General features: G+C 41.5%; 1 pseudogene; it reads left to right on the top strand.

Moving 5' to 3' along the window:
- Nucleotides 1-2,379: 2,379 nt before the first annotated feature.
- On the top strand, nucleotides 2,380-3,102 carry LOC129075497 (60S ribosomal protein L6-like; annotated as a pseudogene).
- The last annotated feature ends 15,741 nt before the right edge of the window (nucleotides 3,103-18,843 follow it).

Below are 18,843 nucleotides of genomic sequence, written 5' to 3'. Positions count from 1 at the left end.
GAAGTGGAGGAAGAGGCCTGGGGGATCTTGCTGACTTTCAGTTTTGAAATTCCACTCCAGAAAGCTGCACACTCCTCAAATGAGCATCAGGAAGCTCATCAACACCTACTCCATGTAGAAGAGGCTGCCAGCCTTCCCTAGGTTGACCAAAGTCTCCCGCCTCTAGTCCCCAGCTGGCCCTCACTGCCGAGCCTCCCCTGCTGTGCCCTGACCTTCCCCATCCCCAAGCAGGTCCTGTGCCCCTCTTGCCTGCTGGGTGTACTCCCTCATGTCTTTTTTATTAAAAAAAAACTTTTATTGAACATTTATAAAATATTCATAGTTGTGCCAAGCATTCTCTCCTCCCACAATTCCATTATTAATCTTAAAATTTGGTTAAAACACAATACCCAGCCCTGCCCAGGTGGCTTAGTTGGTTGGAGCATCATCCTGCATACCAAAAGGTTGCAGGTTCGATTCCAGGTCAGGGCACATACCTAGGTTTTGGGTTCAATCCCCGGTCAGGGCGCATATGGGAGGAAACCAATCTAAGTTTCTTTCTCACATCAATGTTTCTCTCTCTCTCTCTCTCTCTCTCTCTCTCTCTCTCTCTCAAATCAATGAATATACAAAGTCTGTCCAGAAGGTATCCAGCTATATACTATGAAAAATAGAGATATTTATTGAAGAAGATACAAGATACAAGAAACATTGTACATAGGACAATGATGCCTCAGTCCCCTTCCAAGAAGGCAACTTGGGACTTCACACAGTTCTCCCAATTGCCATCAGCTGTCCCATAATATTTTCCTGAATCTCGATGATCTGAAATCTCTTCCTTTCCAAAGTGATTTTAGTTTTGGGAAAAGCCAGGAGTTGCAGGGCACCAAATCTGGAATGTAAGGGGGATGAGTCACCTGAGTGATTTGATGTTTTGCCAAAAAACTCTGCATGAGAGGTGATGCATGTGCACGTGCATTGTCATGAAGCTGCCAATCACTAGTTGCTCATAGCTATGGCCTTCTGAATTATCCAAATAGTTTCCATGGAGAAATGTTCAAGCTTAACACAAAATCTGATGCAGATTTGTTGCTCTACTCAGTCATTTTGAATGCAGCGGCCACACAGTACTCATGCTCACTCAATGGTGTCTACTGCCCCCACTGACTAGCACAGTGAAGTCATCATTGTCCACACATATGCATTCCAGTCCTCTCTCCTTGGCTGACAGGTTATATTCGTGTCACACACCAATGAACCTTGTTACATGAACAATGGCTGGACTTTTTCCAGACAGACTTCGTATACTCAGGTGAGGATTAAAAAAAAAAAAACCCAATACCCAAAGTGAAGCCTTTTAAAAATGGTCAACAGGAAATATTCCTCTCTCTCTATATATATATACACATATACATATGTATGCATGTATATGTGTATATATATGATCTTACATATATAGGGCCACAAGCTAAACCTCACAAGCTCAGGGGAGGCCTGCATGGAGGACTTACAAACTCAGAGACTTAAAGTAACCCCAGAAGATGGTCTGAAATTAAAACTTTTTTACTAAAAGTAATTCAGGGTGGGTAGTCATGTCCTAGGCTGGTATTTTTTCCGAACGAAGATCCATCTTTACCTTAACTGAGCTTGTCTGATAACATATCTTAGGAATGTCAAATTTGCTTTTTCCGGACCCCTTCAAGTACAGGCATCACACCATGAGGAGACCACAAATCCCTTCATTGTTATTATTGTCATGTTAATTGTTAACTGTTAACTATCCTATACCTACCTGTGTAAAAGTATGTGTGTTATCATTTTACTTTTTATCCAATTCCAGAGGTTCCCCCTGCCCCGCCTTTGCTTTCTCCCACCTCCCTAATCTATCATCAGTGGACTTCATGTAGCCCCCTATGTTTCCTGTTATAATTGTAATGTATAAAATAAGGTGCTAGACTGCCATTATTCAGAGCATTTCTCAGTTCGTTGAAATTTTGCTTCCTGGCGATTGTCATCAGTTTAGCTCAAACAAATTCACCAAAAATTCTCCACAGGTTTGAATGTTTCTTATGTTGAATATATATATCCGTGTGTGTGTGTGTGTGTGTGTGTGTTCGCGCGCGCACACACACACATATATATATTTTCTGTTTAGAAACCCACATTTCTTATTTTTTCAAAGCAAAAAGAGGGAGGGCATCAAAATATTCTTCTTTTGTGTCAACAGCAGCCTTAGACACGTTTTTGACAATTTACCTAAATGATTAAAATGCTATATTTAACCATCAGTTTGATCTTTGTTTCTAAGAGTCTATTTTTGTTTTGTTCTGTTGGAGTAAGTGGTGGTACTTGGAGGAATGGGTAAAAAAGGTGAAGGGATTCTTTTTCCCATCTTGCAAGATGGCAGGCGAAAAAACTGAGAAGCCGGATACCAAGGAAAAGAAACCTGAAGCCAAGAAGGCTGATGCTGGTGGCAAGGTTAAGAAGGGTAACCTCAAGGCCAAGACGCCTAAGAAGGGGAAGCCCCACTGCAGCCGAAGCCCTGTCCTAGTCAGAGGAATTGGCAGGTATTCCCAGTCAGCCATGCATTCCCGAAAGCCCATATACAAGAGGAAGTATTCTGCAGCTAAATTCAGGATTGAAAAGAAAAAGAAGGAGAAAGTTATGGCTACTGTCACAAAGCCAATTGGTGGTGACAAGAATGGTGGTACCCGAGTGGTTAAACTTCACAAAATGCCTAGATACTATCCTACTGAAGATGTGCCTCGAAAGCTGTAGAGCCATGGCAAGAAGCCCTTCAGTCAGCAATTCTCTGCATAGAACACACCAGGAATTTGTCATCGCCACCTCCACCAAAATTGGTATCAGTGTTGTGAAAATCCCCAAGCATCTCACTCATGCTTACTTCAAGAAGAAGAAGCTGCACAAGCCCAGGCACCAGGAGGGGAGATCTTCGACACCGAGAAGGAGAAATATGAGATTATAGAGCAATGCAACGTTGATCAGAAAGCCATGGACTCACAAATTCTGCCAAAAATCAAAGCTGTCCCTCAGCTTCAGGGCTATCTGCACTCTGTGTTTGCTCTCACAAATGGGTTTTATCCTCACAAAATGAAGTTCTAAATTTCTTTTGAAAAACCTAATTAAACAACTGATCTGTTTAAAAAAAAGGTAAAGGGAAATATCGTCAATAATATTGTGATAACTTTCCATGGTGACAGATGATTACTAGACTTTGCGTGATGATCACATTGAAAGATATATAAATGTTGAATCACTATACTGTACACCTGAAACTAATATAATATAGCATACCAAGTATACTTAAATGAAAAATATAAAATAAAATACCCCACTCACCATAAAAAGAGTCAAGGGGGATAATTGGTGATAGAAAGAGACTTTGTGTGGTAAATACAAAATACAATATACAGATGATGTATTGTAGAATTGTATATCTGAAACCTATATAATTTTATTAACCAAAGTCACCCAGTAAATTCAATAAAAATAATAAAAAATTAAATTAAATTACAAAACAAACAAAAACCAAAAAACTATTACCTTTTGTCAAGTTTCACAATGTTATTCTAAAATCCTTAATGATTTCCTTTCTAATAGGACAAAAACCCCCTTTTCAGACCCTCTTTGCCATAGCTACCTGGCCCCCATAAAGCATGACTGATTTTGTTTTATGAGCCTCTATCCTCAGGACTAAAAAATTACTGGAAGCGCCCTGAAGGCATAGAAGCTCCAGGGAAACTTACAAAACAGGACATACCAGATCTGCACGCAAAGATAACATCAAAGCAAGCTGCAGCCTATACAAGACCAACTGAAACATCCTGCCCTAAGACCACCCCAATCACCTAATAAAATCTCAAAGCCCCCACCCCTCAGGGCTGGTGTATCTCTCCATCTCTCCACACCAAGCGCCCCCCCAACCCTCTTGGAGAGTGAATAAAAAACTTTACTCTTTGCATGTTCTTCTCTTTGTGAATTCTTTCACAGCCTGTGTCACTGGCCACCACAACATTTTCTTTCACTCAGAAATGAGCATGAGGTTTTCTGATTTATTTAAAAATATAAAAGAGCCTTGGCTGGTGTGGCTCAGTGATTTAGTGCTGGCCTGTGAACCAAAGTGTCGCTGGTTTGATTCCCAGTCTAGGGCACATGCCTGGGTTGCTGGCCAGGTCCCCAGTAGAGGGTGCATGAGAGGCAACCACACATTGACGTTTCTCTCCCTCTCTTTCTCCGTCCCTTCTTCTCTCTTTAAAAATAAATAAATAAAAGCTAAAAAAAATTTTAAAGTATATAAAAGAGAGAAAAGAAACGAGAGACAGCTTTCTTTTGACTTTTCAGCATCTTAATGACACGTGACCTTATATTCTATCCACATGTAAAAGAGCGATGGTGGTTTATCAGCAATCCAATTTGTGATCTTCTGTCAACAGCCAGAGAAGGTTTATATTTCTCATCTCTTGAAGTTAAGAATATTTCAATGTCACCTGTATTTGATAAAATTACTAGTAGCTGTTCATCTGTTTCAGGTTCTGATAAATCACCCTTCTATTCTGCTGTCAAAAATAATTGTGTTTGAGCAATAATTTAAAAAGTGGCTAAAGGCTTAGAAAAGGTCAAGAATTCTCATAGGTACAAGAGGTCATTTTAGGTCTTCTGGCATAATTCAATACCTTAATACACTGGTTCCTGCCTTTTTTAGTAAAATTGCTTTTGAGATTCTGTTCCTAAAAAAAGTGCAATTTCATTTTCAGTCCTTTGTTATACACACAGCATGGTTGGGATATGGATCTGAATCTTACCTTTTCACCTAATTCCTTTTCCAAGGTGAAAGGGTCACGCCAGGCTAGTTTTCCAACCCACTAGACTGCTCATGACTCAGTTATCCCAACTCACTTGATACCCTGCAGCTTAATTGAAACTCTCTCCCATCTTGCACAATAGACATCTGGCACCAGCCACAACGGCCAGGTGGTCAGACTGACTTTCCTGCACCTGGGAACAACCGACCCTTTACCTAACCCTATGTCCTGACTCACATCCTGAAACCCTAAGGCAACCACTCAAAAGAACAAGAGACTAACCTCTCTCCTATCCCTCTACAAACCCTGTGCTTTTTCTTTTTTAACGCCCAGCACCCCCACCCCGCCGGACTGCAGTCAGTCCAGGCTCAGCCCACCTGTAGTGCAGCATCAAATAAAGGCACTTGGATCAGATCACCCAGCTCCTCCCGCCTTTTATCTCTTGTGCATTTCTAACACAAGGTAAATACTATGATAACAGATTTATATGCAGCAGGTAGACAACCAAAGACCAGAATGGGCCTTGAACATGTGAGGATTTATTTAACTGTCACAGTTCAAACTGAATTTACTCCATGATAACTGCAAGTTGGCTGCAAAGGTCATAAGGAGAATTTGGTTGAATAGTTGGAGGCTACTTCAAGATAATTATTTTGCAGAAGGATCTAGAATCCTGGGTAGAAGCTCTCCTAAGCACAGCTGTAGATTTTCTGTAATATCTTGCCCAATGTAAGGGTGCCAATGTTTTCTCATGATCTCAATGGCATTCATGTCATCTTTGGAGAGCTTCTTTAAAGTTTAATTTAATCAATCACTTAGCAGACTTGAAGGGTTTGAGTAACTGAAGAATTTGGGAAATATTGGTTGAAAATTCACTTACAAAACCTTATCCTACTTATATTTAGTTAAATCATTTGTTTTTAACAATCATATTTAGATTTCTCATGAAGATTTCATGAAATTTTAAAGCAATTAGCCATCATCTTATTTTTCTTCCTTTTTAAAAAGATTTTATCTATTAAATTCTTAGAGAGAGGGGAAAGGAGGAAGAGAGGGAGAGAAATATCAATGTATGAGAGATATAGTACATAAATTGGTTGCCTCTTGTGTGCCCCTAGCTGGGGACCTGGCCCACAACCCAGGCATGTGTCCTGACCAGGAATCTAACCAGTAACCTTTTTGTTTGCAGGCTGGTGTTCAATCCACTGAGCCACACCAGCCAGGGCCATCTTAGTTTTCTTGCTGACCAATTTTCTAACAAAGGAAATATGAGCTTATTTGACTACTAAACCCAGGTAGAATGAAAATAGAACAAAAATGGTATACTGCATTAATAACTAATTGCAATACTAATATATTGCAGCACTAATAACTCTAAAGACATGCCTGCTTTAATTAAATCAACAACCTTAAGCTAGTCTTTATTTACTAAGTATTAATCCTGGATTATGTGTACTTGAAAAGCATTTAGGTTAGTTTCCATTACATTTCTTTAATTTGTATAAGCACTCATTTGTGTTTAAGACAATTGAATAGGGGTCCCTTACAATCTAGCTTTGAGTTTATAAATTAATTTTGGCCATATCATCCAGAGATAGAAAAATACCACCTCTATAAGACCATCTCTATGTACATACATAGACATACATAAACATTCAGACAAAGACAAGAGATTTCATTACCTATATTTTATAAATGTTAGCTTTTGTGTCTGGGCACAATAATACAAAACTCAATAATAAAACTGAATCTAAATTATGGTTTTGGCAGATGGACTAAGTCAATGTATTGCTCAGATGACCAAAGTGTTTGCATGCTCTAAAAATTCTCTTACAACTGTTTAAAAAATCAATTTGTAATCAGTTAATGTATTCCCTTGTCTCCTAGAGGTGTGAGATTCTCTCTTTAAGGGTGGCCCTTAAGGTAGGGTTATTGACAAGCAAATATAAAAGAAATAGCAAGTGTGCACCTTGGAGTTGGAAGCTTAAAGCACAAAGAAAGTGTTCTCAGAAAGTTTGAATTTGAAGCGGCACACTTTCCTAGAAAGGAAGAAAGGAAGATGGTGCCAGAAGTGATGCCTGAGTATAAGATGGAAGACAAAGGAAATAGAAAAGAGAAAGAGGAAGCCTCAGAAGTTATCTTGACTTCTTTCAATTGCTTGCTTCAGTTAATTTAGAGTCCTGAATATGTCTGGAAGCTACACGGTACCACTTGAAACAGATTTAGTTTGTTTTACTTTGGAGCCATGTTTTTCCAATTTAGTTTTTTAAAAAATTATAATGTCATGGTTGTTCTTTTTTAAAAAAATGATTTTATTTATTTATTTTTAGACAGAGGGGAAGGGAGAAAGAGAAGGAGAGAAACATCAATGTGTGGTTGTCTCTCGCATGCCTCCCACTGGGGACCTGGCCCTCAACCCAGGAATATGCCCTGACTGGGAATCGAACCAGTGACCCTTTGATTCACAAGCCGGCATTTGATCCACTAAGCCACACCAGTCAGGGCTCCAATTTAGTTTTGAGAAAAGCAAGCTTGGGGAGATCACAGGTTCCCCATAATGGCCAAGTTAGCTGTAAATCATCTTGGGTGATCTCTGTCCAGTGACCTAGCTAATTACAACTTTCTGAACTGCAGTGCATATATGTGAAAATAGCTGGGGTTCTGGAAGATGGCTGATCATGGTCAGCAGAGGAAAGTTTAGAACATGGGTTACCCATTTGTGTTTACTTGATGAAGACATGACATTGCTTTCAATGCCCTTAGTGTTAGTGTCCTCACAAACCTTATGGACAGGGCTGCATCTGAACTTCATGGATGAGGTCTACCACCTTATGAATTAAGCCTGAAACTCAATGAAGGTTCCCTTCCTTGATCCACAATTGGGTAGACCAAGCCCACATCTTAGGAGGGGTCCCTTTCCTAGGCAGAACAACCATGTAGACCAAGTTTTAAACTGGATGAGGGCTCTTTCCCTGAAGGAGATAAAGTCTCTGAGATCTCAACTGAAGTATGGGAGATCTTGGATCTGAGAGGATTTACCTGAGACCTTCCAGCACCACAGGGAAAACAACTGAGCTTAAGGGACTCATGCATTGGTTCAGGATGGTGGTGAGAGGAAGGTTGGATGAGACAAGAAATCCCACTGCTGCCACCAAAGTAATGTAAAGAAAGTTGCCAAAGAGGGGCAGAAAGGAGAGATTTTATTCAAATGAACAGTTTGGAATCTGGGAAAGCACAGCCTCCAGTGGAAAACTGAAAGTATGCCCAACTGTGTAGGGTGGGGTCAGGGGAATTTTTGGTTTTTTAATCCTCAACTGAGGATATAATTATTTTAGAGAGTGGGGAGACAGAAGGGGGAAAAGAAAGAAACAGAAACATCGATCTATTGCCCATTGCATGCCCCCAATTGGGAACCGGCCCACAACCCAGGCATGTGGCCTGACTGGGAATTGAACTGGTGACCTTTGGGTTTTCAGGACGATGCCCAACCCACTGAACCACACCAGCCTGGGCAGGATATAATATATTAATAAAAAAGGCTCAATATAGTTATATCTTTTATTACATTTATTGGGGTGATATTGTTAATAAAATTATATAGGTTTCAAGTATATATTCCTATGATACATGATCTGATACTGCATTGTGTGCACACCAACCAAAGTCAGATCATCTTATTGATCAGAATATAGAGAAATGAGAACTCCCATACACTTCTATTGGAAGCAGAAATTAGTATAACATTTCTGGAAGGCAATTTGGCATTACAGATTGAAAAACCTTTAAAAAGTGTTTATCCTTTGAAAAAGTAATTATACTTCTAGAAATTTATCTTAAGAAAATAATCATATACACTCAAAACATATATTTAAAATAAGTGAGATCGTATGGTATTTGTCTTTCGCCCCCTGGCTTATTTCACTTAGCATAATGCTCTCTAGTTCCATCCATGCTGTCATGAAGTGTAGCAGTTCTTTCTTTCTGCTGCGTAGTATTCCATTGTATAAATGTACCATAATTTTTTGATCCAATCATCTACTGATGGGCATTTAGGTTGCTTCCAACACTTGGCTATTGTAAACTGCGCTGCTATGAACATTGGGGTGCATACGTTCTTTTGAATTGGCATTTTGGGATTCTTAGGGTATAGTCCCAGCAGGGGAATCACTGGATCAAAAGGCAGTTCCATTTTCAGCTTTTTGAGGAAATTCCACACTGCCCAGCATTATTTATTACAGAATAAATAATGTATTTATTGTTAATTGGTAGAAAATTAAAATATAGCAAATGTATAAGATAAAATTTTTTTTGCCACTAAAAATCATGTTTTAGCAGAATGTTTATTGACATAAAGAAATGATCAGGCTACAAAATAGTACACACAGTATAACATACTATGATAGGTAATTCTTTCTATTGTAAAATCTCTGAGAACACTGAACTTTCTGAAATATATGGTTATGGAAGATGATTTGACTTTGAGTGGTGGGCACACAATGCAATATACAGATGATGTATCTTAGAAATGTACACTTGAAATGTATACGAGGTCTGTCCAAACAAGCAGAACAAGAATGGAATCGTAGATATGGAAATCATTTGGAGGGTTGTCAGCTGGGAAGGGGAAGGGGGAGAATGGGGGAAAAAGTGCAGGGATTAAGAAGTACAAATTGGTAGGTACAGAATAGACAGGGGGATGTTAAGAGCAGTAGAGGAAATGAAGTAGCCAAAGAACTTATATGCATGACCCATAGACATGAACTAAGGGGTCATTGCTGGAGGGAAGGAGGGTACTGGGCGGAAGGAGGCAAAGGGGAAAAATCAGGACAACTGTAATAGCATAATCACTAAAATATATTTTTAAAAAAACACATGCACACATCCATTTCCTTCTTTTTGCAATAGCATTTCTTTTAAATTTCAAAGAGAAACCACAAAAAGTGTATTACTGATGATACAATAGTTATGTTATACACCTTTAGCAATTATTAACAGTTGGGCTATATACACAAAGTTTGAGAAAAGCCCAAAGAACAAGTATAATTATTATTAATATTAATATTAATATTAGCAGTTAGGTAAAGACAAGCTAATAAAATTCAACATCAATTTGTAGGTATACAGGCTTTCTTGATATCTTGGGAAAGCTGTCTATCTCTGATGTTGGTAGCTTCTCATCTTCAGCAAGTCTTTGACCTCTGCTGTAGGTGGAGGTTAAGTGTCAGAGACAGGGGTAGAAGTCCATTTGTGGTTACGCACCTGATAAGGTCCCTTCCAACAATATTGAAGAGAGACTCTTTAATTAATGTCTTTTCCAATGGACAAAAATCTCCTGGTTGTAAGTCACGGTCTTTGAAGTCTTTGCAAGCACACTTGTGAAATGAATGTCACTAATTTATCAGTCCCTATAAGCTGGTTAATAAGTTCTTGGCAATAATGCACAATGTCTCTTTTTAGTAAGGTTGGTTCACATATCCTTTTATCTAGAAGGATAGGGTGACCAGTGACTATTTACTGAGGAGAAAAGCTATAAGTTTACCAAAAGAAGTAGACTTCATGTTGAGGAGTACTTTAAGGAGAACTGTTGACCAAGGAGATTAAAAGCTTCTGAAAATTTACTTAGTTGATTTTAATTGTATCATCTGTATGTTCTGCCAATTCAGAAAACTGGGGGTAATAGGTATTGTGAAAATACTGCAGAATAGGTCAAATATTACAAATGAATTGCATTATTTGCCCAGTGAAATGAGTCCCTCAGTCACTGTAACTCAGAGGGAACTCCCCAATTGGGAATTAATTTTTCCCAATAATAATTTACTTACCATTAAGGCTGTTGCTCTCCTGCAAGGAAATACCCCAACCCAGTGAAAGAGACATACAAATCATAACTCACATATATTTGTCTATAGCAGAGATGGTTCTCATGCAGGGAGGGAATCCTTTGGTTACTGAGTCTAATTGCTGACTATAATATCCTATAGGTCTATGATAATCTCTATGTTTTTGAGATAAAACTTCTAAAGTAGTTTCTTTATTTTTACGAGTAAAAATTATCAAGTTTAGCCCTGGCTGGTGTGGCTCAATTGCTTGGAGCATCATCCCATACGCAAGAGGGTTGAAGTTTCGATCCCTGATCAGGGCACATGCCTGGGTTTCAGGATCTGTCCCTGAGTTGGGGCATGTGCGGGGGGCAGCCAATTGCTGTTCCTCTCTCACATCAATGTCTCTCTCTCCCTTCCTCTCTCTTGAAAATCAATAAATATACAATTTTTTTAAAAGTCATCAAGTTTATAATTAAGGTATCCCAGAGAAGGAGGTTTAGATAATTTTTTAAAAAAGATTGTATTTATTTATTTTTAGAGAGGGGAAGGGAGGGAGAAAGAGAGGGAGAAAAACATGAGTGTGTGGTTTCCTCTCAAGTGCCCCCTTCTGGGGACCTGGCCAGCAACCCAGGTATGTGCCCTATCTGGGAATCAAACTGATAACCCTTTGGTCTGCAGGCTGGTACTCAATCTACTGAGCCACACCAGCCAGGGCTAGATAATTCTTTAGAGATTTTATGGCTTACTGGGTTTCCCTTCTGGGTTTCACTGAATTGGATCAGGTCAATTTGATTTTATAAGACATATAGAGGCTGGGCCATTAATAAAAATTTTAGAAGCCATCATGACAGTATTCAATCAAACCCAGGAACACTCTCAGTTGTTTTTTGTTTGTTTTCATTTTTAGGAGAGAAAAAGATATTATTCCTCTGAGTCTTTTAGAGTTAATTAGTAGCTCATCTTTAGATGTTAGATAACCAAAGTATTTTACTGGGGGATAAACGGAATCAGAGCTTGTTCTTTAATATTCTATGTCCCTTTATGGCTAGTTATTGCAATAGGTAAATTGTGTCCTGTTGGGAGTCTAATATGTCCTAGAGCATAAAAATAAAGCATCTACATACTGGATTAGAGTGAAATCTCTGGTAAACTAACACCATTCAAATCAGCTTTAGTATATAAGACAATAGGTGGGACTCTGCATGTCCCTGAGGCATTACTGTTCAAGTAAAATCGTGATCTTCCCACGTGAAAGCCAAGAGATATTTCTTTCTCTCTCTCCTGTCCCTGTTTACAGAAGTGCTAAAAAAGGTACTTACTGCATAGTCTTTTACTGAAAAATATTGGTATTTCACAGGAATAGCTGAAATAAGTTATGTGGATTTGGAACCACAGGTAGTTTGGGAATGACTATTTTATTTATAACTATGAGATTCTGTAAATCTCCATCCTTTTCTATTGGTTTCTTTACTGGATAGGAGAATTACAGGGGCTTGTAAATGAAACTATAAGCACCTGTTGAAAAGTAATCTCGTATATTTGGATTAATTTCTGCCAGTGCATCAGGTTTTAAAGGATATTGGTGAATATGAATATTAGGTAGTGGCAAAGTATTATCAATACGTTACTTTAATAGGAATGGCTGACTTAACCTTGCCAGTATCTACTGGGAAGGGTCCAAATTTGCCTTGGAATGTCCTGCAACAGACATTCAGTCTCAAGATTAATTTCCTCTTGTGGAAGATTTTTTTTAATTATTATTTTTTAAATTAGTTCAGTGTCTGATTTACTTACTTCTAAATATACTTCACTCTTCTGAAAAAGGATATGTTGGTGTCATTGGTTTCAAGAAAATCTTGCCCTATCAGGTGGATTGGGGCAGATTTGATTAGCAAAAATACATATTGTTCCATAATATTCCCTAGTTGGAAAGAAACAGGTTCTGATTTTAAAACAGTCATTGGTTGATTTCATATCCCTAACTTTTGCACAGAAGCTTTACTCTGAGGGGAAAGGCAACTGAGTCAGAGCAACCATATGCTTGCTTCTGTTTTTTTCCTAAATCTCATTTCAGTTTTCTATAACCCTTCTTAAGGTGACCTGGCTTTCTACTACAAAAACAGACTTCCCTACAGGGCTTTCCCAGCATACCCTATTTAGTAATTCTGTTGCTTGGCTCCCAGAAACCAGTAGGTATATTAATTGGAAAAGGTTAAGAATAGCCAGGATCACATGTTTTAACGGCTAAGTTTAATTCTTTTGTGAACCCATTAGGGTTCCAGAGAAAGCAGGGAAAATCTATTGGTAGATTTCTTAATTTTGTTCTAGTTCAAGGAACGTATACAATTATATAAATGTTTGTTTCCATCTACCTGAAACCAGCTTTTCTCCAAAGAAAGCTCCCAGAATTTCTGGTTTTTTTCTAGTCTATCCAGGTTTGGTTTTCCATTCTCAGTGTCCCTGAGGTCAGTAGGGAGCTGGGGGTGTGGGAGGAAGTGAGAAAAGAAAGAGACGGAAGGCAAGGAAAAGAGAGTAAGTCCAGACAATAAAGTAAATGGTATAGTGGGGCAGTTGAAGAAGAGGGAAGAGTGGGATGTTGGCATTGGGCAACTTCAGAAGACTTCCTTATTCAGACACAGGCTTTAAAAGTTGTGATCAACTTCTTTTTAAGAAGATTTTATTTATTTATATTTTAGAGATAAGAAGAAAAAGAAATACCAGTTGGTGGTCTCTCACATACCCACACACCCACAAGTGGGGGCCTGGCCCACAACACAGAAATCTGCCCTGACTGGGAATCAAACCAGTAACCTTTCAGTTCAAAGGGCAGTGATCAAACCACCAAGCCACATCAGCCAGGGGTCTAGTAAACCTCTTGTAGAGAAGAATTTATCTGTGCTCCTCCTAGGAGGTTCTAGTTTCCAATTAAGATAAGCTTCCCATTCATTCACTTTAAACTTAGAGCACTGACTGGTGTGGTTCAGTGGATTGAGTGCTGGCCTGTGAACCACACAATTGCAGGTTCAATTCCCAGTCAGGGCACATACCTGGGTTGCGGGCCAGGTCCCCAGGTAGGGCTGTGTGAGAGGCAACTACACATTGATATTTCTCTCTCTCTCTTCCCCTCTCTCTAAAAATAAATGAGTAAAACCCTTTTAAAAATAAACTTAGAGCTGGCACTTTATAATCATGCATGCAAAATTTTAATGAGGGTGCCAAAAACACCTCCATTTGGCCATCTTAAATTGATATTACCTGTAGTTAAGTATTTTTATTTCTGTAATACTTGCAAGTAAAGCCTTCCTATTTATTATATACCTGCAGGAGTATTAATAGAGGCTGGACCTGGGAGTTTTTAGCATTGGAGTCATGATTTCCCATTTTAATTTTTGTTTTCTTTGCATACATACAGAGTCTGAACAAATTTCTAGGGATATTGTGTGGTAGGTTGAAGCGTGCCGCTAAAGGGTTGAGCTCCAAAGCACTCTTACCACCTGAGTCACATTCAACCCTCTTACACATCTTGGTTCTGTCCCTGTTTGTCTAAGAGCCTTGAGGACTTGGAATGCTAGGTAACCAATCTTTGTATGTCTGTCCCATGACAAATCAATTATTTAATTATCCTTGAGTTAGAATTTCCAATGGGGTTCCTGCACATCATGAGCCCTCTGACACCTCCACATAGATTGTTAATCATCTAAAACTATCCAAGATGTGACCTGGAGGGAGGAAGTGCCCTCTATCTTTGGAGCCAAACGAGGTCAGGCTGTCATTTATGCGGTACAAAAATTTTGTTGAGGCTCTCAGAAAGCAATTCCAATTGAGAAGCCAAAGATAAAAAATAGCCACCTATTTTTTTCTCTCTTCTGTCTTAGCCTGGGTTACCACTGAATGGGAGAATATATTTGCAGATACATCTGATAAGGGGTTAATATCCAAAATTTATAAAGGAATTTAAAAATTTAACACAAGAAAGAAACAATCTAATTATAAAATGGTCAAAGGACCTGAATAGACACTTCTCCAAAGAGGACATACAAATGGCCAATAGACGTATGAAAAGATGCTCAATGTCACTAGTCAACAAAACAAATGCAAATTTAAATCACAGTAAGATATCACCTCACACCTGTCAGAAAGGCTATCTTCAATAAATCAATAAATAACAAGTTCTGGGGAGGATGTGGAGAAAGGGAAATCATCTTGAACTGTTTGTGGAAATGAAGATTGGTGCAGTCACTGTGGTAAGCCGTAAGAGTTACCTCAAAAAAATAAAAAATGGATCTGCCTTATGACCCAATGATTCCACTTCTGGGAATTTATCTTAAGAAACCTGAAACACGAATTTAGTAGAATATATGCACCGTTATGTTCATTGCAGTCTTATTTACAATAGTCAAGATTTGGAAGCAGTCCATGCACCCATCAGTAGATGAGTGGATAAAACAGCTGTGGTACATTTACACAATAGAATACTACTCAGCCATAAAAAAGAAGGAAATCTTACCTTTTGCATTAGCATGGATGGACCTACAGAGCATTATGCTAAGTGAAATAAGCCAGGTAGAGAAAGACAAGTAACGTATGATTCCACTTATATCTGGAATCTAATGAACAAAATAAAGTAACAAACAAAATAGAAACAGACTTATAGATACAGAGAACAGAGGCTATCAGAGGGGTGGGTTTGGGCAGCTGGGTGAAAAAGATAAAGGCATTATGCAAAAAACAAAACAAAAAACCTTATAGATACAGACAACAGTACGGTGATGACCAGAGGTGAAGTGGGTTGGAGGAAGATAGAAGAGTGCAGTGGAAAAATAAATGGTGATGGAAGGAAACGACTTTTGGTGATGAACACACAATACAACATACAGATAATTTATTATAGAATTGTACACCTGAAACCTATATAACTTTATTAACCAGTGTCAACCCAATAAACTCAATACCAAAAAGCAAAACTCATAGACATAGACAATGTGTGATTACCAGAGGAAAAGCGGGGTGGGAGCAGGTAGAAGATGGTATGGGGAATAAATGGTGATGGAGGGAACTTGAAGTGAAGTGGTATACAATACATAAATGATGGATTACAGAATTGTACACTTGAACCTTATTTAATTTTATTAACCAATATCACCCCAAAAATTCAATAAAAATTTTCTTTCAAATTTCCCTTATGTTTCCTGGAACAAGGGCAAGAGGCCTGTGTTCTCTGGGCCTCACACCCCAGCTCAGAAGAAGAAGGGGCTAGTTGTTCCACACCTGTGCTCTCTCCCTCATCCAAGGTATGACAAGGGTGGGGCTCGACACAGAGACAGAAGGGAGGTACAACCGGGGCCCCTAACGGACTGCAGGCCCACTGGGATCACTGTTTTCCGTGAGCGCAGGCCTCACATCAGGGCCGCTGGCAAGGAGACAACACCCCCACATGGATGGAGAGTCTGGGAGAGGTGTGCCCAAGGCACCACAGGGTCCTTCCCTTTCTGTTCCAGGGAAACGTACACCTCCTCAATAGCTCAGCACTTGCACAACTCCCTGGAAACAAGAAAACTCAGAAACCAAACAATGGGAATGACCAGGCCACTAAAACAAGGGATTTCCTTATTTTTTTTCCCTGGAAGTTTCACTTGAACACCTCTGTGTGGCACCGAGCTCAGTGACTATAGAATCCACAGGATACCTCCCCATGCTTTCACCCCATTCCTTCCTGTGTCACTTCCTCCCACACACACAGGAGAAGAGCAGCAGGGACGGAGAAAGGGGGCAGCCTTGCTCAGTGTCCTCTATGTGAATTGCCATGCTCAATGGAAGATAAATCACAGGCACACGTTTGAAGAAGGAAACATCTTAGCCCTCTGCATGACTAGGGGCAGAGGAAAGAAAGCTTTCCTCAGAAGAGTTGAACTTTTGCCCTTCTTTTTTCTGAGACCCCACCACCCACACTCTGCATCGCCACAACCAGCAAGAGGAAGGACGCCCGGTTGACGTGCAACTTCTGCTCGGAAGAGCCGCTGAAGGCTCGACAGTGCGCTCTGGGGTCCCAACACGCTACTCCCAAGAAGCCCCTGGTCTGAGGAAGGGGAGCCTCACCCCTCCTCCAAGGCGCAGAAATTGCTCAATTCTCACGGAGATGACAAAACATTCCTGAGGGTCACCCACACCCTTGAGCATATCTGCCTGACCCGACCAGTTGCTCCCCAAGGCTACCTTCCCAACCAACCAGAACTGACTCCTCCAGAAATGAGCAGAGCCAGGACAGTGCCTGCAGCACGGGACTCGTCCGTGAGGTCCTGGCATGGGCTCTGCTGGGCTCCCACAGCCTCCAGCTGCCTTTGGCCTGGAGCTAGCTCCCTCGGCCAGAGTCTCCTTTTGAGCTCTTGCCTGCCTAGCTAGGCTGCATACTCGGGGAGGGCAGGGACCACGTCCCACTTGTTCACTGTTCTGTTCCCAGTAACTCAGTCACCCTCTGGGGAGGGAGCCAGAAGACTCAGTGGCTGCCCGTCGGGTGGTCAAGTTAGCGTCTCAGCTCAGGCACTTGGACGTCAGACACGCTGTGACCTCCTCTCTCGTGGCGTGCTTGCACGTGTGCCTGTGCGCGTGTGCGTGTGTATCCTGTGTTCCCCCGGGAGAACCCAGGAGCTCCCTGAGGGTAGGTTTCACAACCTGGTCTTAGTTCGCGCCACAACCTTGCTCCTTAGGGGACTGGCATCCTCTTCACCATCCCCACGTCTGCCCAGGAAAGTTACCTCCTGACGAGGAACCTGGCTCTTCCTCACCCCGAGCTCCTCCTCGCTGGCCCAGCTCTGCACGACCTTGGACCCGTCCTTGTTTCCTTGTCTGGAAAATGAGGAGGCTGGGGTACGTGGAGGGCAGGGGGCCAACCAGTGCCGCGATTGCTCGTCTCCATGGTGTCTGAACACTGCTGCCTCCTGAACCCCGCAGGGACCGGGGATCGGGAGCAGGGACTTGGGGACTCCAAACCCTCTCTCCCACCATTGTGACTTGAGTGTCTGCTGATGAAAATGCCTGACGCCCACCCAGGTACTTCTGAGACAATCAACATGCCCATCCGGGCCTGGGCCTCGGCCAGAGGAAATAAGGCTCAGAGACAGTGGGAAGCAGGCAGGAAGACCCTCCTGACTGCAAAGATAATTAAGACCAGCAACCGCTTACCAGGGAAGGTTGTGGGTCTCCCTTTCCTGGAGATCACAGAAACACGGAAGCTGATGAGCCCCTCGAGATCATCTGTTCCAGCCCCTTCATTGTATAGGAAAGGAAAGTGAGACCCACAGGGAGGAAGTTGCCCACCCAGGGTCACAGACCAGCATGACCAAAGAGCAAAGGACCAGCCCTGTTGCCAGGGCCCTCCAGCCAGAGCGGATTCCCTGACTGCAAGCCCAGAGGCCCCCTTCAGTCACAGGACAGCCCTGCCGGTTCTCTGGCACGGCTCTCCTGCACAGATGAGGACTGCCTGGGGCTCTCAGAGGGTGAGTGGCTTATGGGGGGAGGGGGGAGGCCAGAGGCCCCGGCCCTCAGGATGCCTGAGCCCAGGCTGCTCCCTGCACACTCCCTCGCCTCCACCGACGACGACGACGACGACAAGAGGCCCCTCTCAGTCTGGAGTGTCAGATGGCTGCTCCGGCCTGAGGTCCTGGATCTCTCCTCGAAGGCGAGACTCGCCTGTACATTCCGTCCACCCGAACTCCAAGAGGCCCCTCACTTAGGCAGTCAGTCAGTTGGCCCGTCGCTGGGGAGCACCTTCCAAGTGGCTCTGGGTGAGTCACAGATATCCAACACCAAGTTTCTGATGGGGGGTGCAAATGTTGGGAACATTTTAGTTTCAGGTAATTGCTAATAAGCTTAGTAATCCCTGTACAGAAAAAGCTACTGCTTCAGGAACTGAAGGTATGACCCACCTGGACTCTAGGACAGCATAAGCAGTCCCACCTTCCTGCCTCATGAGGACTGGAAGCCATCAAGATGGGATCTGAGCCTTTGTGCTCCAGGGAGAGACGCCCAGGCCCAGGGCACAGATAAAGACCACCGCCCAGAGCATGGATGAAAGAATGCTGCAGCTTTTTATCGGATTAACTTTTTCCCTGAAAGAGGCTGCTAAAGGAACATTTATAATGCCTTCAGTACCTGTTCCAGACTTGTCATGATTTGACCCTGAATATTTGACTGCAGACTTAGAGAAAGCTGAGAGCTGCGGT

The sequence above is a fragment of the Pteronotus mesoamericanus genome, unplaced genomic scaffold (genome assembly GCF_021234165.1).
Source record: "Pteronotus mesoamericanus isolate MK-2021 breed Mesoamerican mustached bat unplaced genomic scaffold, CSHL_Meso_final contig_55, whole genome shotgun sequence".
NCBI lineage: Eukaryota > Metazoa > Chordata > Mammalia > Chiroptera > Mormoopidae > Pteronotus > Pteronotus mesoamericanus.
The sequence above is the reverse complement of the archived record's forward strand: the minus strand, read 5'-3'. Positions and strand labels throughout refer to the sequence as shown.